This window comes from Oryctolagus cuniculus, chromosome 3 (assembly GCF_051225735.1).
Source record: "Oryctolagus cuniculus isolate XC-2025 breed Fujian yellow rabbit chromosome 3, ASM5122573v1, whole genome shotgun sequence".
NCBI classification, from domain to species: Eukaryota; Metazoa; Chordata; class Mammalia; order Lagomorpha; family Leporidae; genus Oryctolagus; species Oryctolagus cuniculus.
In genome coordinates this window covers 88,211,084-88,236,982 of record NC_142869.1, presented here as the reverse complement: position 1 = coordinate 88,236,982, position 25,899 = coordinate 88,211,084, and the positions used below count along the sequence as shown (strand labels likewise).

Sequence of the window (25,899 nt, the reverse complement as noted above, 5' to 3'; positions counted from 1 at the left end):
AGCTGTCATGGAAAATATGCACTATCTTTTCATTCCACCTTACACAAAATTTTTGCAGCTCCAAAGGAGTATCCTCAGAATAATCCAAACTGTATCTAATCAAGTGTCTAGCTTTTTTTAAAATACCAAAATGAGCTTATCTTGTAATTCTACTCCCGTAAACATTTTGAAGTACCCTATTATTTTAATACACAATATCTTTAACAAATAATTTAAAGAAAAATTGAAAGGATGAAGAACAATTATGAATTCCATAAGACTTTAAGATGTAATAAACAAATGTAATTGTGTGGATTTTGATTTGGATCTGATTTGAAGAAATTAACTATATATAGGTATTTTATCATGGAACACATTTTAGATGACATTAAGAAAATATTGTTGATTTTGTAGGTATGATAATCTCATGAATATTTTAGTAAGTTCTTATTTGTTAGAAATTTGCATTGAGTTGGTTGTTTTTAGGTGATGTAGTGGAATAAATAAAATGGACAGGGGTTGAAAATTGTTAAAAGTGAGTTACAGGCCGGCACTGTGGCTCGGCACCTACGGTGCAGGCATCCTGGGTTCTAGTCCTGGTTGGGGCACCAGATTCTGTCCCGGTTGCTCCTCTTCCAGTCCAGCTCTCTGCTGTGGCCCATGAATGCAGTGGAGGATGGCCCAGGTCTTTGGGCCCTGCACCCACATGGGAGACCAAGAGGAAGCACCTGGCTCCTGGCTTTGGATCGGCGCAGCGCGCCGGCTGCAACACACTGGCTGTAGCAGCCACTTTGGGGGGTGAACCAATGGAAAAAGGAAGACCTTTCTCTCTGTCTCTGTCTTTCGCTCTCACTGTCTAACTCTGCTTCTCAAAAACAAAACAAAACAAAACAAAACAAAAAAAAACACGTGAGTTACAAGCAATAACTACATGGGAACTTACTATACACTCTTCTATTTTGTATATGCTTATACATTTCCATAATTTTCATAATTAAAAGTTAAAACATTAAACTTTTGATACAGAAAGACAATTTAATCAAACTAGTATATAAAAATGCTGTGAAAGGCATGTAGTATATTGAATGACAAAGCTTGCATTTTTCTAATATCATTCATTTGTAATCTTATTGTAATTTTTAAAAAGATTTTATTTATTTATTTGAGAAGCAGAATTGCAGACAGAGAGAGGGAGAGACAGCGAGAAAGGTCAGACATCTACTGGCTCACTTCCTAAATAGCAGCAGTGGCCAGAGCTGGGCCAATCAGAAGCCAAGAACCAGGAGCTTCTTCTGGGTCTCCCACATGGGTTCAGGGACCCAAAAACTTGGGCCATCTTCTACTGCTTTCTCAGGTCATAGCAGAGAGCTGGATCAGAAGTAGAGCAGTGGGACTTGAACCAGTGCCCAAATGGGATGCCTGTAATGCAGGGGGAGACTTACTTCAGTATGCCACTGTGCCGGCCCTGAAAAACCTGGAATTTAAATCACTTTTTCAATCACTGCTATATGTTAAATCTCAGAAGATGAAATTTAATACAAAAATATAAAAGTAAAACTTACTTATCTGCAAGTTATAAGAAAGCCCAAGTTGTTTAAAAAATGGATCACACTGACATATGATCTAAGATTTTTTTTAAAGCTTTATTTGACTATTTGAAAGAGTAATAGAGAGTTGGGGGTAGACACACACACAAACACACATACAAAGAGAGCAAGTGTGACAGCTCATCTGAGTGTTCACTCCTCAAATAGCTTCAATTGCCTGACCTGTACCACCTCAGAGGCAGGAGCCAGGAACTACGTCCAGGCCTCCCGCAAAGGTGTCGGGGGACCAAGCACTTGGGCCTTCATTTGCTGCTTAGCAGAAAGCTAGATTGGAATCAGAGCATCTGGAATGCAAACTAGCATTCTGATATGGGATGTGGCCATTACAAGTGGTAGATTAACCTGATATGCCTGCCCAAGATTTTATTTATTTTTATTTTTTTGAAAGGCAGAGGAGAAGGGAAAGGGAGGAAAACAGGGGCGGGGACATGTGCCATCTATTAGTCACTCCCCAGCTGGCCTAGGCTGAAACCAGGAGCTAGGAGCTCAATCTGGATCTCCCATACGGGTGGCAGGGACTCTAAGTATTCATTCTTCACCGGCTGCCTCCCTGGATGCACTTTAGCAGAAATCTTAATCAGAAGCAGAGCTGAGACTTGAACCCAGGCATTCTTGATATGGTATGTGAGTATCCCAAGCAGCATCTTAAATAGTAAATACAAAGTAATGGTTTCTGTTTTGTTGTCACCATGATAGGCTACCTCAGGTTCCTTATTCCTGAAATTTTAGTTTTATAATTAACAACGTTGAAGTTTATGATGTTTGCTTTCTTGTAATCTTTAAACAATATGCTCATCATAATGTATGCATTGTCTTAATGTTGCATCACTATTACTCATCAAATGTACTTACTATAGTAAACTTGACAACCCCAGCAGATGCTGAGCTGAGTGGAGAATTTGCTTTACATATATTTGTGACTGCCAATAAATAGTTCGAAATTATGAACCTGAGCATTGCAGACAGCTATAGATTTGAAAACTGATTCCCTCTGTACCAGGAAGAATGGCCCACATGGAAGCAGAGCCAGGCATGCAAAGCCATTCGGAATTATGGGTCCCCTGAAGATGTCTGATCAAGATATTTGGCTGCTTATGTCCAGAAGGAAGCTGAAGTTTGACATTTTACAGAAGCTGGAACACACAGAAGCTGAGACTGACTCTGAACCTTTATTATTTCTGTAAGAAAAATTCCCTCTATTGTAACTAAAATATCTGACGAATGCTCTTTTCCTTGTGGTGTTGCTTATAATTGCTTGGGGGGAAGAGTGGCTGGAATCTAAGAGGTAGAACTGAGGTAACTGTCACAAAGCATGTAGATTTGTAGTCATGGAGCATATGATAGAATCCAAATCACATCTGAAATGTGTCATTTAATAACTGTTGCATCGGCCAGCACCCCGGGTTCTAGTCCTGGTTGCTCCTCTTCCAGTCCAGCTCTCTGCTGTGGCCCGGGAGTGCAATGGAGGATGGCCCAAGTGCTTGGGCCCTGCATCTGCATGGGAGACCAGGAGGAAGCACCTGGCTCCTGGCTTCGGATCAGCGCAGTGTGCTGGCCACAACACGCTGGCTGTAGCGGCCACTTAGGGGGTGAACACTCGGAAAAAGGAAGACCTTTCTCTCTCTCTCTCTCTCTCTCACTGTCTACCTCTGCCTGTCAAAAAAAAAAAAAAATAGCTGTAGCATCTTCACATGTAAGAAAATTCCTTTCAGTTTGAGCTCTTTATTCTTTGAAGGCCTTATCCCTTATGTTCAGAATGTGAATATTTATCTCTCAGTAACTAAACACTTAGTTGACTTATGAATAAAACTTAAGGGGTCTCAGTAATAAAAATATAATTTTAAATCCTGTTGTCAACAGGTTTTTAAATTCTGCATGCATTTAGTTAGCAGCTACTCCATAGAAGATGCTCTTGCAGATGCTGAGGAATAAGGGGAACATGACAACTAGACAATCTCCACACACTTCCATTATAATGATTCTCACCATGTGTTGCGATTGCTTTTTTTTTCTTTGCATGTTTGACTATTTTTGGTTCAGTTATGTGTGTGTGTGCACATACATGTGCATGCTGGATTATAATGTGAAAGTTCTTTGGTCTACACGATCAAACATGTTTGATAAATACTTTACTTAACTGATTTGTCTGAGAACAGAGAACTGCAGGCTGAGAGCAGAGGTTATTTCAACTGTTTTATCTATTTCTCTTGCAATTCACACTACAAGTGGAATGTTATAGGTACTCAATGTGTGTTGAGTCTCGAGCAAAACTGACAAGAAAACATTGTTATTTGAGTACTGAAAAACTTCCTGATGCCACTGAACCTCAAGACAAATGATTCCATAAGCAATAAGGTTGTATTATTTTTAGCTGAATTGCCATCTAGGTAATGTTAAGGCTACTCTCTAGGGAAGACAAATGTCAAGAAAAACTTTCATCATAGTGGAGTGTGTTACTGGAATGCACTACTCCAACTTTCTAGATGTCCCGTCAGCTAGCACTGAGCAGGGGAACAGAGGCATGAAATTTGGGTTGGATGTGTCTTGAGGAATTGCACAGCAGTCAGACATTCGGATGAGTTATAATAGGTAAAGTTAGAACCCCAAGGTGCAAGAAGAACCAGAAGTATAACTGAAGCTTTAGGAAGATGAGGCTTGGTAGTTTTACAGTAGCAGAGTCAAATAAGAAGACAGAGGTGGGAACTCAGATCACCTGGTGGATAAGTATCCATATGATGATAAAGGAAATGGGATAAAATTGAAAAAGTGTCAGTGAATGAATCTTATAGGGGTCAAGAGTGGTAGCAAGCCTTCTAATGGATCTTCATGAAGTTGTTGGCTAAGCCATAGTTAATTCAGAGGTTATTTGCACAAAATTTTCAGTCTGTCACAAGCAAATAGGATATTCTAGGAAAATATACAGCAAAGACAAGTTTTAGGTAGGAAGTCAGGGTAAGGAAAGAATGATGCAGTCATTAAATTTTTGTAAATGAGCTAGAAGATGAGAAGTATGCACTATGGCAGTGTCCAGAATGAACATATGAGAAAATATAAGATAAAAACCACAGGGAACTATTGCAATGGGGAGTAGAAATAATAACCTTTTCTGTGTGACAAAAATATTGGCATTATGGGCTTTATCCACATTTATTCTCACAATAATCTTCTGACATGGTTACTGGCTTTATTCTCATTTCATAGTTGAAGGATCTGAAGCACAGAAGAACTACATGACTTGCTGATATCAAAATGGTAGAAGGAAGGAGGTACCATCAGGAATCAAGGTCCAACTATCCAAACAGGGCTCTCCGAGCTGGCATTTCCCTAGCACTTAAGGTGCCCACGTCTCACATAAGAAAATTGCAGTTTAATTCCTGCCTCTGGCTCCTGACTCCAGTTTCCAGCCAATGTAGATCCCGAGAGACAATTGTAAAGGCTCAAGTAAGCAGAGTTCTTTCCGCTTTGTAGGGGACCTGGATTGAATTCCTGGCTCCCAGCTTCAGCCTCTGTCATTACAGGCATTTGGAGAGTGAAGCAGTGACTGTAAGGGCTCTCACTTGAGCTCTCGCTCGCTCCCTCGCTCTCTCACACCACACACACACCTTCTCAAATAAACACAATTAAAAATTGGGCTGTCAAGTACCTAGTCAAATGATCTCCATAGATAGTATTATGTATTTCAATTATAGTCCTCATGTATTTTGGAAAAACAGCTCTTGGAACCAATTTTTTTCAAGTTTGTTAACTTCTTTTTAAGTCTCCAATTAGTCTTTTCTAGTGTAAACCAATTAGTCACATGTTTGAGACCAATTTGGCAGATTTTACTATAATATAACAAGCCTGGGCTCGTCCCTTCCATTAGGTGTCCTTTAGAGCCTTAGATATAGCGTCTGGCTGACTTTGGGTATTGATTCCACTTGACTGCCAACATCCTTCAATTGATGTAGAAAATCCAGCCTGGGCTATTAATATACCCAAGCCTGCCTTCTGTAGCATAGGCTTGAAGTGAATTTTAAAGAACATGTTTGCAGTCAGTAGTATTTCTAGACATTTTTCACATGGGATCACCAACAATCAGGTCCAAAGGGAAAAAAATAGACACTTGTCTCATTCAAGACCTCTGCCGAATTTTGTTATAAAAACTCTTCTAAAATTTAATAGAAAATCTCGCTTTCTACCATTTATCCTAGCAACCCTCCATCTTTTAAAAAGCATAATTTCTATTCTTTTCTTTACATTCAGTGCTTATCTAAATTCCACCCATTCCTTCAAAATCATGACCACATCCCACCTCTGCTGTGGAATCACCTAGGCCCTGGTGTTTCCTGCATGCATCTCTGTAGCCCTGATTAGAAGTAGCATTTGTTAGTAGTTTCATTTTTGAATTCTTATGTAGTTAAACATATTTTTTGGGAAGATTTAATTATTTGAAAGGTAGAAATAGAGAGAAGGAGAGAGACACAGATATCTTCCGTACATTGGTTTACTCCTCAAATGGCCACAGCTGCTGGGGCAGGGACAGATCAAAGCCACAAGCCAGGAGCTTCATCCAGGTCTCCCACATGTATGGAGGGGTCCAAACACTTGGGCCATCTTCTGCTGCTTTCCCAGGCACATTAGAAGTGAGCTGGAACAGAAGTACAGCAGCCAGGACTTGAACAAGTGCCCATATGGGATACTGGCACTGCAGGCAGAGGCTTAACCTTTTACACCACAGCACTGGGACCTAAGCATATTTTTTATATGACCAAATCTGTTTTAGTTCAGTAGATTATGCACAATCTTCCCGCTACTGGAGCAGGGTGTTAGCTTTAACATTTATTTATATTTTGGATAAGCATACACCATAATACTTTGCGCATAGTAAACATGTAAAAAGTACTCTTATTGAATGACATCTTTAAAAACTATCCAATTCATTGGTTTTGTTAAATACAATATATTGTATATTTATTGTAGTATGGTCAAATTCAGGGACAAGATATAAGAATTTTGCAAGTTGTTTAGAGAGTATACTCTGTGTTTAGAATGGGAAAAAAAGTACAAATGCAAAAATTCTGGTTCAGTGGTACCAAACCCTGCTTTTATTTTCCTTCAAAACAATCCTGAAAATTATATTTTCTTATAAAATTTCTTCAGTGATATTTCTTTAAACAAGTTTTAAACATCATGCAAAGGAAAATAAACAAATCTGTTAGCGATCTATCAGCCCACATGCCTTTGCCTTCTAATGTATGTTTCTGTGTCATTTAAATAAAATATTTATAAAACTGTATTCACAAACATTAACATCATAATCTAATGGATTAGCCACACTATGTGTTTCTATGGACCAGAACATAACATAAAATTAATAAGATCTAGTACTATTACAAATCTCACTCTATACATGTTTTCAATGATTTTATGAACAATTTTCTACTGTAGAGAAATGCACTGCCAATAGGAATGCAACCATCAAGTCTAGCATAAACTCCTGTACCATTTATGGAAACATTCATGTGGACATTTTTTAGGATTGAATACCAATTTCCTGATTCTACATTCATAAGAATCAGACATCTCTGAGAAAACCCAAGGAAGTATAATCAATGCATATATTTCTCCCCTGGGTTTAGATTTCAGTTCAATCAACCAACATGTCTGCTTTAAGTAAGACCTTCTGGATAAATGCTGTAGATATAAAAATGAGTGAAATACTTTTTACCCTCTCTACACCTCTGTTCATATCTTTTTTGCCTCTCTAAATTCTACTTATTCCTTCAAAATCCAAATATCATCCAACTTTTCTTCAGGGAAATATGATTACATGAATAATCAGATAAGTATAAAAATGCTATGATAAGTTCTTCAAAGAGGATGTCAAAAATTGAGTACATGACATTTGCAAAATAAATCTCTACTAGTATTACTACAATTCAAAATCTATTAATTCAAATTACCCGTTGCAGTCACATGCAGAAGATCTGTATCCCTGAAAAGCCAATGAAATGTAGCTTTCTATTAACATGATGAAGTGCCTTGTGATGTTATATGAATCACTAACCCAATAAGTAGTCAAGGGGATATTCTAAAGTGTTGTATTTGATATTTCAACATGTAAGCATTTCAAAAATTTATGGATGATGGAATTAAATAACAAGTTTATTTTAATGTCAGAAAATTTGAAATTTGTGTATACTTTTTCATAATACATATTTTTTGCAAACTTTTAAAAACATTTATTTTTATTTGAAAGAGCTTAAGAAAGAGAGAGATGTTCCACCTCTGGTTCACTCCCCAGATGGTCACAATGGCCAGCACTAGACCAGGCTGAAGCTAGAAGCCAGAAGCTTATCTGGGTTTCCCACATGGGTGGCAGAGGCCCAAACATTTAAGCCATGTTCTGTTGCTTTTCCCAGGCCATTAATAGGGAGCTGTGTTGGAAGCACAGTAGCTAGGACACGAACCAGTGCCCACATGTGATGGTGACATCACAGGGGGCAGCTTTGCCAGCTATGCCACAAAGCTGGCCCCTTTGGAAACTTTTTGAAGTACCTAGAGAGTAAATGTCTTTATTCATCAGTTCAAAAATGCTTAGTAATTGTCTGCTATGTGCTTTACACTGTTCCAGATTCAGAACATGTAGTTGAATACACGACTGGCAAGCCCCCCCAACCCTTCCTTTCATTTCTATTATTGCCATAAATACAGATAATACGAAAAAAGAATAGTTTCAGATGCAAAGAAATGTTTTGGTAGAAATAAAATGGCCTAATGTAATACAAAGTATCTTGTAGGAAAAGAAAGCAACATTAGTTAACTTGGTCATTAAATCTCTCTTTCAGGAAATTGTGTGTGAGCAGAGATCTGATAATGAGGGGAACCGGAAATGTGACTCTTAGAGCTAAGCAGAAGGCCAAACTTGACATACTCTATGAGTGGAAAGGAGTGAAGTGAGATAAAGACCAGAGTGAGCAAGGACAGGAGTGGTAGTAAATGAAGGCAAAGCACATTTGGTCCTGCTCCCCTGAGTCCTGATTTGAAAGTTACATGGAATGCAATGGAAAGTTGTTGAAAAGTTCCCTTAGGCAAGGAAGTGATATTATATGGCTAACATATTTGAAAGTTTACTTTGGCTAAGTGGACTGAGTTGGTGGTATTTATCATTATTTAAATATGGAAAGAAGGGCATATTATATATATATTTATATAAATATTTTATATAAATATTTATATATAAACATATATATTTTATATGAATGTTATATATTTTATATAAATATTTATATTTAAATATATAGTTTATATATATACATACATGCACACATAATTCAGTGAAGATAACATTTATAAATATCTATAGGTCAAAGAATATGGTCACATTTTTAAACTATGTTTCTATATAGTTTAACTTCACATAGGAAAGAAAACCTAGTATTTGTCTTTCTGTGTATGCCTCGTTTCACTTAGTGTGATGATCTCCAATTCCATCAGTTCTCTTGCAAATGTCAGGATTTCTGTATACCATATTTCCTTTATCCAGTCATCCATTTCTGGGCATCTACATTGATTGCATATCTTTGCTATTTGTGAATAATGCTTCAGTAAACATAGGTGTGCAGGCATGTTTGTCATATGCTGGCATATATTCCCAGAAGTGGGATAGCTGGGTCATATGATATGTTCATTTTTTGAGGAATCGCTGCATTAATTTACAAAATGACTGCACTAGTTTGCATTCTCTTCAACAGTGTATGCAGGCTGCTTTTTTTTCACAACCTCACCAGCATTTGCTGATTTTTGTCTTTTTCTTAATAAGCATTCTAACTGGAGTGAGATGTACCTCATTGCAGTTTTTGTGTGCATTTTCCTGATAGCTAGAAATGCTGAGCATATTTGCAGGTGTGTGCTCGCCATTTGCATTTATTCTTTCAAAAAATAACTATTAACATTCTTTGCTCATTTCTTAGTTGGATTTTTGTTGAAAATTTTTTAGTTTCTTCTATGTTCTTAATAATTAATCCTTTATCAGATGCATAGTTAGCAAATATATTCTCCTCTTCTGTTGTTTGTTTCTACACTCTGTTGATTGTTTTCTTTGCCGCACAGAAGCTTCTTAGTGTGATAAAAATCCCATTTGTTGACTTTTGCTTCTATTACCTGTGCTATTTGGGTTGTATCTGAAAAATGACATTGACATAGGTATTTACTTATTGAGACAGAAAAATTTGGTAAGGAGCAACAGCTTTAAAGGATGGTAGCTTTTGTGTAGTAACCCTAAACTGCCTATGGTTTAAAAAATCATTTCCATTCATGTTATCTGACAGCTACCACAATTCAATTGTTGTAGGTTTGCTCAATGTGGCCATGTTGAAGGAGCAATACCTATTAGGAACATACTATTCTCACAACAGAAAGGATTAAGACATTGAGGCTAATCTTTAAATTGCTCTTATAGCTTCTGCCTAAATATGGTTTGTCACACTTCCATGGTTCCCAGTCAAGTCACGTGACCAAGAATAACAGTGGAATGGGAATGGCCTTGGAGGCACTGCAGGTCAAACAGCAACATTTTCCTGTATGTTATCTTTCAACAGATGTAGAATTGAATAGCTGGAAGCAGTGCTATAATCCACCTTAAGAAGTAAAGGGAGTTAATGGATATTATATGAAACACTTAAAAAAAATGCGTAGGGGAAAAGGGTTGATGGGAATGTCTTGAGAAGAGTGCACATTCCAATACTGGGTTCTTGTTACAAGAGTTGATATCAAAATTTGCTTTGTCACTAACAGACTTGTAATGATATATAAGGGCAGCCAGTAAAATAATAAATTTCCACAAGAATCAGGGGAGACTGTCCTGGCTTTCTAGCAGCCATGTTCTCCAAATATTATTATGTAAAAGCTTAGCTGATAACTGAATGTGTATATTTTCTAGAGACAGGATGCTCAGTTCCTTAAAATCAATGTGACCTGAATGAATTTTCATACAACTAGAAAAATAAATGGTTTCCAATATATATTAATGAACTCTAAAATTCTGTGTATATACTTGCCAAGGCCTTAAGCCTTGGCAATCTTAAATTTAAATAAGCTTTTTTCCATGTCTATCTTTTAATGATGATATTGTGCTACTTGTAGCAATAAATAAATAAATGAAATAAACAACCCTTCAAATAACTGTTATTAACTCCCTGATATGAATCCTTCTATATTTTCTATAAATATACAGACATAAATATGTACTTCCATAATGCATAATTTAAATCTTGATTACTTCACAAAAAGAATGATTCAAGTGAGTTTTGACCATTTTTGCCACTGTCAAATTGGCATAATAAATTGTGAAGATGTTTACAGACTAATACATATATTATATACATTATATTATACAGAAAGAATGATAATTTATCTGCAATAGCTATATGATTGTTCACAATGTGGCTATGCTTAATGCAACTGCTCACCTTGAAGAACACAGAATATCCTTACAAAACTTCTATTACAATTGAATTTGATATAAATATATTTTCATGTCATCACTTGAATGCCTGCCTGCCTTTATTTCTTGTGATAGATTCTCCCAAATGAAATTGCTGTGCCAAGAATATGTGGACTCTTGGTAGTTTTATTTGAATAGTAGATGTTATAGTGCATGGCAGAGATCTCTTCTCCAAAACTATGGTACTCATTACCCAACTACTAGGAATGTTGATGGTCAGTTTCTCTCACCTGAATCCCTCTGTGACATTTTTTTCTCAGCTAAAGAGATGTGAATTTATAAAGGTCATTACCTTCTCTAGGGGGTATCACATCTAAGAGTGGTTGGTGCTATCTTAGTCATTCTCCAAATTGGGACAACTGTTAAAGCCCAGATGTGCTACTATGATTTCTTATACTTCCGCAGCAAATACAGTAAAGTTTAGTTAATCACTTTACTCATTCTGCTTCCTTTATTCCTCCCTAAATATTTAACCAGAGAGTATTTTCTGGTAGGCTTTTTCCATATGAATCTCGTTATCTTCCATCTCTCCTCAGAGAATCTACTCTATGACATTGGCATGTCTATTTCTGTGATGAATACCTGGATCTCTGGTTATCAGGAAGTAAAACATAACCACATTGATCTCAACTTTTATCAACACAGTATGGTTTCTGTAGGGTGAAGAATCCCATCACATAGATTTCTTCAGCAACAGTTTGTCTGATTTATTTTTTTTAACGTTTATTTAATGAATATAAATTTCCAAAGTACAGAATATGGATTACAATGCTCCCCCCATAACGTCCCTCCCACCCGCAACCCTCCCCTTTCCCACTCCCTCTCCCCTTCCATTCACATCATGATTCATTTCCAATTCTCTTTAAATACAGATCAGTTCAGCATATATTAAGTAAAGATTTCAACAGTTTGCACCCACATAGAAACACAAAGTGAAAAATACTGTTGAGTACTAGTTATAGCATTAAATCACAATGTACAGCGCATTAAGGACAGAGATCCTACATGAGGAGTAAGTGCACAGTGACTCCTGTTGTTGACTTAACAAATTGACACTCTTGTTTATGGCCTCAGTAATCACCCTAGGCTCTTGTCATGAGTTGCCAAGGCTATGGAAGCCTTTTGAGTTCACTGACTCTGATCATATTTAGACAAGGTCGTAGTCAAAGGGGAAGTTCTGTCCTTCCTTCAGAGAAAGGTACCTCCTTCTCTGATGACCTGTTCTTTACACTGGGATCTCACGCGCGGAGATCTTTCGTTTAGTGTGTGTTTGTTTGTTTTTTGCCAGAGTGTCTTGGCTTTCCATGCCTGAAATACTCTCATGGGCTTTTCAGCAGATCTGCATGCCTTCAGGGCTGATTCTGAGGCGAGAGTGCTGTTTAGGACATCTGCCATTCTGTGAGTCTGCTGTGTATCTCACTTCCCATGTTGGATCAATCTCTCCCTTTTTTATTATATTGGTTAGTATTTGCAGACACTAGTCTTGTTTATGTGATCCCTTTGGTTCTTAATCCTATCATTATGTTCAATTGTGAACTGAAATTGATCACCAGGACTAGTGAGATGGCATTGGTACATGCCACCTTGATGGGATTGAATTTGAATCCCCTGGTATGTTTCTAACTCTACTATTTGGGGCCTTGAGCTTGAGCATGTCCCAAATTGCACATCTCTTCCCTCTCTTATTCCTACTCTTATATTTAACAGTGATCACTTTTCAGTTAAGTTTCAACACTTAAGAATAACTTTGTATTGATTAGAGTATTCAACCAAAAGTATTATGTAGAACAAAGAAAAAAAATACTAAGAGGGTAAACGTATTAAGTTGTTCATCAACAGTTAAGGCAAGGGCTGATCAAGTCACCATTTCTCATAGTGTTCATTTCACTTTAACAGGTTTCCTTTTGGTACTCGGTTAATTGTCACCAATCAGGGAGAACGTATGATATTTGTCCCTTTAGGACTGGCTTATTTCACTCGGCATAATATTTTCCAAATTCCTAACAGGGATCACTTTTCAGTTAAAATTTAAACACCTAAGAATAATTGTGTGTTAATTACAGACTTCAACCTATAGTACTAGAACAAAAAAAATACTAAAATGGATAAAGTATTACATTGTACATCAACAGTCAGGACAAGAGCTGATCAGGTCACTGTTTCTCATAATGTCCATTTCACTTCAACAGGTTTCCCCTTTGGTGCTCAGTTAGTTGTCGCCGATCAGGGAGAACATATGATATTTGTCCCTTTGGGACTGGCTTAATTCACTCAGCATGATGTTTTCCAAATTCCTCTATCATGTTGCAAATGACCGGATTTCATTGTTTTTGACTGCTGTATAGTATTCTATAGAGTACATGTCCCATAATTTCTTTATCCAGTCTACTGTTGATGGGCATTTGGGTTGGTCCCAGGTCTTAGCTATTGTGAATTGAGCTGCAATAAACATTGAGGTGCAGACAGCTCTTTTATATGCCAATTTAATTTCCTTTGGGTAAATTCCAAAGAGTGGGATGGCTGGGTTGAATGGTAGGGTTATATTCAGGTTTCTGAGGAATCTCCAGACTGACTTCCATAGTGGCTTAACCAGTTAGCATTCCCACCAACAGTGGGTTAGTGTCCCTTTTCCCCTACATCCTCGCCACCATCTGTTGTTGGTAGATTTCTGAATGTGAGCCAATCTAGCCGGGGTGAGGTGAAACCTCATTGTGGTTTTGATTTGCATTTCCCTGATTGCTAGTGGTCCTGAACATTTTTTCATGTGTCTGTTGGCCATTTGCATTTCCTCTTTTGAAAAATGTCTATTGAGGTCCTTGGCCCATCTCTTAAGTGGGTTGTTTGTTTTGATGGTGTGGAGTTTCTTGATTTCTTTGTAGATTCTGGTTATCAACCCTTTATCCGTTGCATAGTTTGCAAATATTTTTTCCCATTCTGTTGGTTGCCTCTTCACTTTCCTGACTGTTTCTTTTGCAGTACAGAAACTTCTCAATTTGATGCAATCCCAAATGTTAATTTTGGCTTTGACTGCCTGTGCTTCTGGGGTATTTTCCAAGAAGTCTTTGCAAGTACCTATATCTTGCAGGGTTTTTCCAATGCTCTCTAATAATTTGATGGTGTCAGGTCATAGATTTAAGTCTTTAATCCATGTTGAGTGAATTTTTGTCTAAGGTTAAAGGTAGGGGTCTTGCTTCAATATTCTGCATGTGGAAATCCAGTTTTCCCAGCACCATTTATTGAACAGACTGTCCTTACTCCAGGGATTGGTTTTGGATCCGTGATCAAATATAAGCTGGCTGTAGATATTTGGATTGATTTCTGGTGTTTCTATTCTGTTCCATTGGTCTATCCATCTGTTTCTGTACCAGTACCATGCTGTTTTGATTTCAACTGCCCTGTAGTATGTCCTGAAATCTGGTATTGTGATGCCTCCGGCTTGTTTTTGTTGTACAAGATTGCTTTAGCTATTCGAGGTCTCCTGTGTCACCAAATGAATTTCAGCATCATTTTTTCCAGATCTGAGAAGAAAGTCTTCGGTATCTTGATTGGTATTGCATTGAATGTATAAATTGCTTTTGGGAGAATGGACATTTTGATGATAATGATTCTTCCAATCTTGAGCATGGAAGATTTTTCCATTTTTTGGTATCCTCTTCTATTTCTTTCTTTAAGGATTTGTAATTTTCATCATAGAGATCTTTAACGTCCTTGGTTAAGTTTATTCCATGGTATTTGATTGTTTTTGTAGCTATTGTGAATGGGATTGTTCTTAGAAGTTCTTCCTCAGCTGTGGCATTGCCTGTGTATACAAAGGCTGTTGATTTTTGTGCATTGATTTTATACCCTGCTACTTTGCCAAAATCTTCTAGGAGTTCCAATAGTCTCTTAGTGGAGTTCTTTGGATCCCCTAAATAAAGAATCATGTCATCTGCAAAGAGGGATAGTTTGAGTTCTTCCTTCCCAATTTGTATCCCTTTAATTTCTTTTTCTTGCCTAAAAGCTCTGGCTTGAACTTCCAGAACTATATTGAATAGCAGTGGTGAGAGTGGGCATCCCTGTCTGGTACCAGATCTCAGTGGAAATGCTTCCAACTTTTCCCCATTCAATAGGATGTTGGCTGTGGGTTTTTCATAAATTGTTTTGATTGTATTGAGGAATGTTCCTTCCATACGCAGTTTGCTTAGAGTTTTCATCATGAAAGGGTGTTATATTTTATCAAATTCTTTCTCTGTGTCTATTGAGATAATCATATGGTTTTTCTTCTGCAGTCTGTTAATGTGGTGTATCACATTGATTGTTTGCAAACATTGAACCATCCCTGCATAACCAGGATAAATCCCACTTGGTTTGGTTGGATGATCTTTCTAATGTGTTGTTGCATTCTATTAGCCAGAATTTTATTGAGGATTTTTGCATCTATGTTCATCAGGGATATTGGTCTGTAATTCTCTTTCAATGCTGCATCTTTTTCTGGCTTAGGAATTAAGGTGATGCTGGCTTCATAGAAAGAATTTGGGAGGATTCCCTCTTTCTGATTGTTCTGAATAGTTTGAGAAGAATTGGAGTCAGTTCTTCTTTAAATGTCTGGTAGAATTCAGCAGTGAATTCATCTGTTCCTGGCTTTTCTCCAATATGGCATATCCCAATATGCCAATCAACAAACACAGAAACTGAGGTAACAAGAACAAGGAAGACACTATGACGCCCCAAATGAAAAAGACACCCCAATTCAAGTTTATGAAGATGATGAGATAGAAGAAATGCAGTAAACAGATCTCAAAAAATTGATAAGAACATTAAGAAGTTCTCAAAAATAAATTCTTGAGCTACAGAAATCCTTAATGAACAAGATAGAAAATCTCTCTCATGAAAATGAAATATTAAGGAGGAATCAAAATGAAATGAAACAACTAGTAGAACATGAAACTGTGATAGTGACGAGAAATCATAATGAAATGAAGAATTCAAAAGATCAAATGGCAAACACATTAGAGAGCCTTAAAAACAGAATGGGTGAAGCAGAAGAGAGAATATCAGACTTAGAAGACAGAGCACAGGAAAATATACAGTCAAACCAAAGAAAAGAAGAGGAAATTAGAAATCTAAAAAATATTGATTCTAAAATGTGCAAGAGAGAAACGTCAGATTACTCTCAGAGGACCTCCAATCAGACTCACAGCTGACTTCTCATCAGAAACCCTACAAGCTAGGAGGGAATGGTGAGATACAGCCCAGGTACTAAGAGAGAAAAACTGCCAGTCCAGAATATTATATCCTGCAAAGCTCTCATTTGTGAATGAAGGTGAAATAAAGACCTTTCACAGCAAACAGAAATTGAAAGAATTTGTCACCACTCGTCCAGCCCTGCAAAAGATGCTTAAAGATGTGTTACACACAGAAACACAGAAACATGGTCATCAATATGAAAGAAGGTAAACAAAGGAAACCTCACAGCAAAAGATCACAGGAAGTTCAAAACATATATTAGAAAATATCTTTGGCAAATGGCAGGGCAAAGTTATTACTTATCAATAGTCACATTGAACGTTAATGGCCTGAACTGTCCAGTTAAAAGACACGGATCGGCTGATTGGGTTAAGGAACAAAACCCTTCTATTTGCTGCTTACAAGAAACACATCTTTCCAACAAAGATGCATACAGACTGAAAGTGAAAGGCTGGAAAAAGATATACCATGCCAACAGAAATGAAAAAAGAGCGGGCGTAGCCATCTTAATATCAGACAACATAAACTTTACCACAAAAACTGTTAGGAGAGACAAAGAGGGGCACTATATAATGATTAAGGGATCAATTCAACAGGAAGATATAATGAATATAAATGTATATGCACCTAATTACAGGGCACTGGTTTATTTAAAAGATTTGTTAAGGAACTTAAAGGGAGACTTAGACCCCAATACAATAGTACTGGGGGACTCAATACTCCACTCTCAGAAATAGACAGATCAACAGGACAGAAGACCAACAGAGAGACAGTAGATTTAAATGACACTATAGCCCAAATGGATCTAACTTATATCTACAGAACTTTTCATCCTACACAGAAAGCATTTACATTCTTCTCAGCAGTACATGGAACCTTCTCTAGGATTGACCACATACTAGACCATAAAGCAAGTCTCAGCAAATTCAAAAGAATTAGAATCATACCATGCAGCTTCTTAGACCATAAAGGAATGAAGTGGAAATTAGCAACTCAGGAATCCCTAGAGCATATGCAAACACATGGAGATTGAACAACATGCTCCTGAATGAACAATGGGTCATAGAAGAAATTAAAAGAGAAATCAAAAATTTTCTGGAAGTAAATGAGGATAACAGCACAACATACCAAAACTTATGGGATGCAGCAAAACCAGTGTTAAGAGGAAAGTTTATATCAATAGGTGCCTACATCAAGAAATTGGAAAGGCACCAAATAGATGAGCTTTCAATTCATCTCAAGGATCTAGATAATCTGCAGCAAACCAGACCCAAATCTAGTAGGAGAAGAGAAATAATTAAAATCAGAGAAGAAATTAACAGGATTGAATAAAAAAAATTACAAAAAATCAGCCAAATGAGGAGCTGGTTTTTTGAAAAAATAAAAAAAAAAATTGACACCCCATTGGCCCAACTAACTAAAAAAAGAAGAGAAAATACCCAGATCAATAAAATCAGAGATGAAAAAGGAAACGTAACAACAGACACCACAGAAATAAAAAGAATCATCAGAAATTACTACAAGGACTTGTATGCCAGCAAACAGGGAAACCTATCAGAAATGTATAGATTCCTGGACACATGCAACCTACCTAAATTGAACCAGGAAGACATAGAAAACCTAAACAGACCCATAACTGAGACAGAAATTGAAACAGTAATAAAGGCCCTCCCAACAAAGTTTGTCTGACTTAAGTGAGATTGTTGTAATGGAAATCCACTGCAATGAATGACTTGTTCATTTTGTTCAAATAATTATCTTCTCTTATGAGAGCACTTTTGAATAGGATATTTATATAACTCAATTGCTTGATATGTGCTTTATTTTTTCAGAGAGCTATGGGCTTTTTATTTACCATGAATGAGGCACATGCAGAGTATTTACAAAACAAAAAAATTTCTGTTTACTAGATGTACAAGAAGAAATGACAGAGTTCTTTTTACAGTAGCCTTTATTTGCTGCTCATTGCTAAATTTCTGTCATCTTTTTGGCAACCTCAGTTCTGTTCCCTAGAGTGAGACATGTAAGTAGGAAGTCTCCAAAGAGTCCATTCCTGTCACAATCTTCTCAAAGTCTTCTCCAGCTCTCTGTCAGTGCAACACACAGAGCCCACACAGGAAGTCTTGTGAGAGGAAGGAAGATGAAAGGAAGAATGCAACTGTGGCAGGAAGGACCTCCTTTTTCATCAATAACAAAAATAAACGTATTTTTCTTGTATTTGAACATCCAGAGTTAATTTTGCCAAAACATAAATATTTAATGTTTTCTTTTTTTTTAAGGGAAAGGGTTTATTGGGGGAAAACCCAATAGACTGGAAGGAAGGGGCGAAGAGCGCAAAAGAGAGAGAAAGAGAGTATAAGAGAGAGACAGAGAGAGGAGCTAGTAAGGAGAGAAGAGAGAGATGAAAGAAGAGGGAGCGAGCAGAAGAGAAGAGAGCAGGAGAGGAGAGCCACGTGTTCAGGAACAGGCCCTTTGAAAACTTTGCTGGAGGGCAGGCAGGGAAGCAGGAGCAGCGAATCCCATTAGGATGGGGGTGGTTGGGTCATGTGGCCACCTGGCTTCCAGCAATGGCGGCAGGTGCTAGAGCCTAGGATCCTGTCTGGGTGTAGATCGTGCCATAGATAAGACTGTACCATTTTCCCAACATTCCCCCTTTTATTTTTTATAAAGCAGGAGTTGTATGGGATTACATTAGTCTCAAAAGTCCAGGAAGGGTAGAGGGACGATGATCTGTCTTTAGAGCTACTTTCTGCTGACATGGGATGATGAGGTACTCTTCACTGGCAGGGGGCGATGTCTCAAGCCGCTGTCTCCTGGGTGGGGAGCCGAGTATATCCCTGTAGCAGCATTTGGTTGACCCCCTGGTTGCTGAAGGCCTTCGTTTGTTCCATTATAACCTGTTGTAAACATTTAAACAGACACTTTAGTATAAAAGACAGGGTGAGAATATAGTAACCACTGATCCTAAGAGGGGCATTAACCAGATAATGAGAGAATTTCATAGAGGAGAGGAAATGAGCGGGGTCTCTGACCCTTCTGAAGACTGTTTGATGGACCTGGTTAAAGCTGATCCCAACCAGGACTGGGAGGAAGGCCACTCAACTTTTGCAGGTAGAGGGGTTTGTCTGTAGAGAAATTCTGAATATTTGATGTTTTTAATAGATACCCTTGATTTCAGAAGCTTCTAAAACCATCAATTTTTATCCTTAAAAATATAAAAATAATATCCAATAAATTTATCCAGAAACATATATATACTCAGTGAAATTAGCAAAGGAATGTGGAATAATAAATAGGATGCTATGAAAATAGGCTTCTCAAGATTTCCTTTTGGTGAGTAAGAGGAGGCCACTATGGGGAGAATACGCTTTAAGTTGATAAGCTTCCTTGTAACGTGCTGACAATAAATCACTATTTAATTTTGGCCATGTCAGAAAAAAAGCGGAAAGAAAATGTTTACTGAGCTTTAAGCCATTTGGTGTGCTTCACGGAAATACAATAGATCGATTTCATTACCTGGAAGTAACTGATTGACATTTTGAGTGTCAGTTTGAAATATGTCCGTGACAAATCTAATCCAATTAAACAATCACCCCTCCCTGTAAAAACAGTGTTCTTTAGCTCTGTACTAGAGGACGTCATTGCACTCATGATAATAAAGTCCATGGCTGCAGCTGACATTAGAGTTCTCCTTTTTTATTGTCTACACCATGCCTTGCTAATTAGCTCAACTTCACCCTGGGGAGAGCTGTCTTTTGGAGGTAGGAGAAGTTATTCTTTCTCATTGCTAGCTTGCATCTAATTCCTTCTTGGGGAAAAAAAAAAGTGTCAGTCATGCTTAATTGCATTAAATTAGGTGTGATGGTTTAAAACAGCACATAGTCTTTTTAAAGCTCAACTAATTCACTCAAATTCTTGTTTCTTGAACCCCAGGCTGGGGTTTTGGGTTGCCTCTGAGAAATGCTGCCATCGGGAATTAAGTGTCAGATGTGTCCAAGGTTACCTAACTTCATTTTATAACCACATGTCATAATCATTGTCAAAAGGAATTAAATGTCACCATGTGTGGAACTCTTCTATGAACAGACCAGAAAAATAAATGCTTGACAGGGCTCTTTACAAGAATTCTGAATCTGACAATATGGTTGATCACATGCACAGGTGTAGGGATAAATGTAAAATCTTTATTAATTTGAAGTTGACTGATTTAAAATCCCTAATAATCACACCACAGATTTTTTCTCCTCTTTGAAGAAATAATTGCTAGGGAAATTAATAATACAGGGCTGGAGCTGTGTTGTAGCTGGTTAAACCACCACTTGAAATGCTGGCATCTTATATAAGTCACATTTTGAGTCCTGGCTGCTCCACTTCTGACCGAGCTCCATGCTATCACGCCTGAGAAAACAGTGGAGAATGACCCAATTGCTTGGGCTCTTGACATCCACGTCAGGTCCTGGAAGAAGTTCCAGGCTCCTGGGTTTCTGGCTAGCCCAGCCATGGCCCTTATGGCAAGTTGGGAAGTAAACCAGTGGATGGAAGATCTCTATCTTTCCCTCTCTGTTTGTACTCTGACTTTCAAGAAATAAGTGTTTTTTTTTGTTTTTTTTTTTTTTTTTTAAGAAAGTAACAAAACCAAATAATATTTCACGGAGCAAACTTGCCTCAGTAAAGAAATATGTGTTCTAAACATATGTGTGTGTATTTATGCATTGGTATATATATAAATTGATTCAGCTTTGACTCAAAGTGTTCATTGAATGCTTTTTGTACATATAGGGGTGCTCTAGAGTCTAAGAGGATATAAACCAAAGTAGGTGACATAATTACTTTTAAGAAATTGGTCATTTAATTAGAATTGGTAAATATTTACTATTAGTAAAAACCATTAAATGTTTTTTAAACTTATTTTTATGCTTAAAGTTTATTTTTGTTTGAAAAAAGTGATCTTTATTTTAACCTGGGCAGATTTGTTCTATATGATATTCCAAATTTATTTCAAGTGATGGACTTCAGAAAAAATGATATTTTTATTTAAAAGGTTTATTTACATGAAAGAGTGACAGATGGTTGGGAGTAGGTAAAGGAGAAAGAGAGTAAGAGTGAGAGTGAGAGTGAGAGACAGAGAGAGAGAGAGGTAGGGTGAGGGAGAGATACTGTAACTGCTGCCTTACTTGTCAAATGGCTGTAGCAGCCAGGTCTGCCCTGGCTGAAGCACACTGCAGGGAGCTGGATCAAAAGCAAAGCAGCCAGAACTCAAACCAGCACTCTGATATAGGATGCTAACATTCAAATGGCAGCTTAACCAATTGCACCACAAAGCCAATCCTTATAAATAAATTTTTAAATCTATGCATATGAGTACATAAATATATATACCTGTCCAATATTGGTGCATATTAACTTTGAGAACACTTATCACAGTACCAGGCACAAAATATGCACCCGATTAGTATTTGTTGGCTTGGCAATAAAGCAAATTGTATAGAAAAAATATTTAGTTGTTAGAGTCAATTAGCTCTGTTTTTAGACATTTTTCTGTATTTATTTTCTATAGTGGACTTTCGACATTCTCAGAATTCTCATTTCAACATAATGCTTGATTTCTCTGTCCTACCTGAGTATGCCCTTGAAAAAATACAAGAATTAGAAAAGGGAAAACTGAAGTGTGTAACCTCTACATTATTGGTAAATACATTCTCACATTTTAAATTATATTACAAAAGCAAAAAAAATTCACTTTTTAATTTTATCAATTTGTGCACAGTTAAAATATTCAAAGAATGTTTTAAAATTAAAATTGAGAATTAAGTTTACATAGTTCTGTATTAGTTCACTCATCCATCAGTCTGCTTATGCTCATTAATCTAGCCAGCCATATATCTGTCTAATAACAAGTATTTAATAAAATATCATATTAGTGGTAGAAATACAAAATTTATCAATTGTATTTTCTTAAATCATGCAGTTTAATATGTGTGTAATTAGAGAAGCTAGGATATTTAAAATTGAGGATAGTAAGTAAAGACAGAATTTTGAGGAAAAAGGGGTAACCACATCTAGGATAAAGTATTTTGATATGCTTCACGGAATATATATGTATCGGTTATATAAAGTTCTGTAGGATGATTGAGTAAAGACATGCACGTGTTAGACTTGAAGCTGATTCCTGAAAGAGCAATCTTCTTAGGAAGAAATGGAGGCTTAAAGTCGTCTACAGAGAGAAAACAACAGAAGCAGTACTGATGGTACTTTAGAGACCATGAGAAATTGGAAAATTGTGTGTGATCTAAATGAACAGGAGTATCGAGAATAGGAGGGAAATAAAAACCAATAAGATAGTTGTTAAAAGGATGCCCACAGGTTGTTCAACATTGTTCTATGGAACATTTGTGTCTTTGTACCCTCTCCTTGAAACAGGGAAGGCTTGTGACTCTTTTTATCTCAAATATACAATGGAAAATGGGATAGGCAACTTCCAAATCTTCGTAGAAACCAGGAAGCTTTTGCCCATGTTTGTTAGCATGTTCACTCATTCTGTAGACACCAGCTCACATGTGAAGCATGTGAATGCCTTGAGACTGCTGTGTCGGCAAGGCTGTTGATAGGCCTGGGAATTGATAGCCCAGTTGAACTCAACCATCAACTGCCAGCTGGGAAGAGTACCACCTTTTACGACCAACTCACGCAGCTCACTGCCACCCTTGCCAACATCTGACCGCAACCAAGTGAAAATTGCCTGTGTGGGCCCCTTTCAATGACCTAACCTATAATATAGTGACCAAAAGAAACTAGTTGTTATTTTACACTATCAAGATAGGGTGTAGTTTTATAAGCAGAAATTTCAACTAGTACAGAAATTTAGTTCAAAATGGAGCTCAACGTCCAATAAATATTGAATACCTAGACAGTTTGAGCTTCTCATGCCAGTGAATCAACAGGTAAGAAAGTCATTTTTTGTGTTAGCTTGGTGATTGATTCCAATTTTCAAGGGAAACCTGGGAGGCTTCTTATGAAGAGCTTCAAAAATTCATGAAAAATATACATGTTCTTTGAAGTCACCTGGACAACAGAAGCAAAGAGGAGAAATTTGAAACTGGGGTCTCTTTTTCTGTTCTAGAGTAAAAAAAAAAAAAAAATTGAATAAGAACAACAATCACCCATTAGAAGCAGCACTGCTAAAGGCCACACCTTTTCAAAATGAATGTTTGGGTCGCTCACCATCAAAGGTACCATGGCCATTCAAATTGCTTGCTAGTTACAAAGAGACTATAGGATGTAACAGAAAAAGCGTATCATTAATGCCAGTTCAACTACATGATCAAGTGCAGAAATCAAGATTGGCAATAGTTGTGATTAGTTTTTCCTTATTTTCTATGAATATGCATGTAAAGACATATCGATTCTCTCTCTGCCTTGCATCTTCATTAGTACTAGGTAGCCTGATATTTCATTAAATTACAAGATATTGAAACTGGAGAGTGAGTTATCAAAGAAGAAAATAGGTCGGCGCTGCGGCTCACTAGGCTAATCCTCTGCCTTGCGGCGCCAGCACACAGGGTTCTAGTCCCTGTCGGGGCGCCGGATTCTGTCCCGGTTGCCCCTCTTCCAGGCCAGCTCTCTTCTGTGGCCAGGAAGTGCAGTGGAGGATGGCCCAAGTGCTTGGGCCCTGCACCCCATGGGAGACCAGGAGAAGCACCTGGTTCCTGCCTTCGGATTAGCGCCGTGCACCGGCTGCAGCGTGCTGGCTGCAGCGGCCATTGGAGGGTGAACCAACAGCAAAGGAAGACCTTTCTCTCTGTCTCTCTCTCTCACTGTCCACTCTGCCTGTCAAAAAAAAAAAAAAAAAAAAAAAGAAGCAAATAAAGATCCTTTATCCAAAAATGGATAAACAGATTTGATATGCTTTTGAGGGGAGGTCAACATGTTTTTAGTTGTGAGTGACACAATTACATCATGTTACATGAAGCATGATTAGGCTCTTGAATGCATTTGGAAATTTTTAAGAATTTTTTAAAGAATATAGTTTCATGGGCCAGTTTCATGGCACAAAGTTTGATCTCCACCTGTGATGCCTGCATCCTATATGGGCGCCAGTTCTAATCCCGGCTTCTCCACTTACATTCCAGCTCTCTGTTATGGCCTGGGAAAGCAGTAGAAGATGTCCCAAGTGCTCGGGCCCCTGCACCCACATGGGAGATTGGGAGGAAGCACCTGGCTCCTGACTTCGGATCAGTGCAGCTCTGGCCATTGTAGCCATTTGGGGAGTGAACCAATGGAAGGAAGACCTATCTCTGTCTCTCTCTCTCTCTCACTGTCTGTAACTATGCTTCTCAAATAAAATAAATAAAAATCTTAAAAAAAAGAATATGATTTCAGTATGGTGATAAGTTGCTGAGACACTTGTGGCGCTGTACTTTGCTAAGTTAGCTAGTTTGGAACCACATTTTCCAGAATTCTCTTCTTATATGCTTCCTATTAGGCACAAAGACATTATCTGTGGTTTGGAAAATGGAAATGAGAATCAATAATGTCTTTAACCTATTGTATATCCTTCCCCAAATTCTCTAAATTCTATGTCGGGGGACATGGGCAGTATTGGAGGCAAGAGACCAAGTTTGTCATGCCTATTTCCTGAAGTACCATGATTCGAGATTGTGAGGCAGGCATGGGTACCACTTTGACTTCAGTGGTTCATGTTTGTGCTCATGGATTACGGATTTACGTCTTCTAATACACAGCCCGACTTGTTGACTTTAGGCAAATACCAGATGCAGAAGACACTCCCTGACACTAGAATGCTTAAGCAGCTCCCACAATTGCATAAAGTCTAATTCCATTGGAGGGTGAACCAACGGCAAAGGAAGACCTTTCTCTCTCTGTCTCTCTCTCTCACTGTCCACTCTGCCTGTCAAAAAAAAAATTCCTCATATAATATTTATAGCCATTATGTTTCTCCAATGAAACCCAGATTGATAGCACTGAAGAAACCTGAGTAGTTTGATGTAGAGAATTCTACAATTGTAATTTTACTCTGTCTGATCATTGATATTTGATATCATTGATAAATCGATGATATATAAATGTATATTTATCATAATCTCAACTAAATGTTTTGTAGTAAATACCTTTACCTCAGTTACCTCATTTGGAAATTGCAACATAAACTCAGTCTATTCAAGAATTGTGCATACATTATACATAGTACATATCATTTATTTTTTTTATTTCTTCAGTCATGATAAATATGGTCCATTCTATTCCTTTTATGAGGATGTCTTTACATTGTAATTATTTCCACACATAAATACATCATGTCAAAACCAAATTCAAAATCGTTCTTTCCACAAATCTTCTGTATTTTAAAAACTGTTAAAAGCATCACTATATATTTTTGCAAATCATTATGTGTATCCTTTAAATCAGAGACATGATTTAGCAGTCTCTAGTGTGCATTATTTCTCCTTTAAACTTTCTCCTCAGATGACATCTTTAATTCTCAGTTCAAATCCAGTGTCTTCTATGAATCTTGTTTAAATTTTTCTTGATAGACTGCCAACTGCAAAATAATGCCACTCCAATACAATCCCTCATTTTTCTGAA

General features: G+C 37.4%; 1 long non-coding RNA gene across 2 annotated transcripts in view; it reads left to right on the top strand.

The window, feature by feature from the left end:
- Nucleotides 1-24,620, top strand: part of LOC103348759 (uncharacterized) — a 152,006-nt gene extending 127,386 nt beyond the window's left edge. For both annotated transcript variants that reach the window (XR_016231549.1, XR_016231546.1), the window contains one exon: nucleotides 24,426-24,620. This is a non-coding gene — a long non-coding RNA (uncharacterized LOC103348759). The remainder of the gene's footprint in view (nucleotides 1-24,425) is intronic.
- The last annotated feature ends 1,279 nt before the right edge of the window (nucleotides 24,621-25,899 follow it).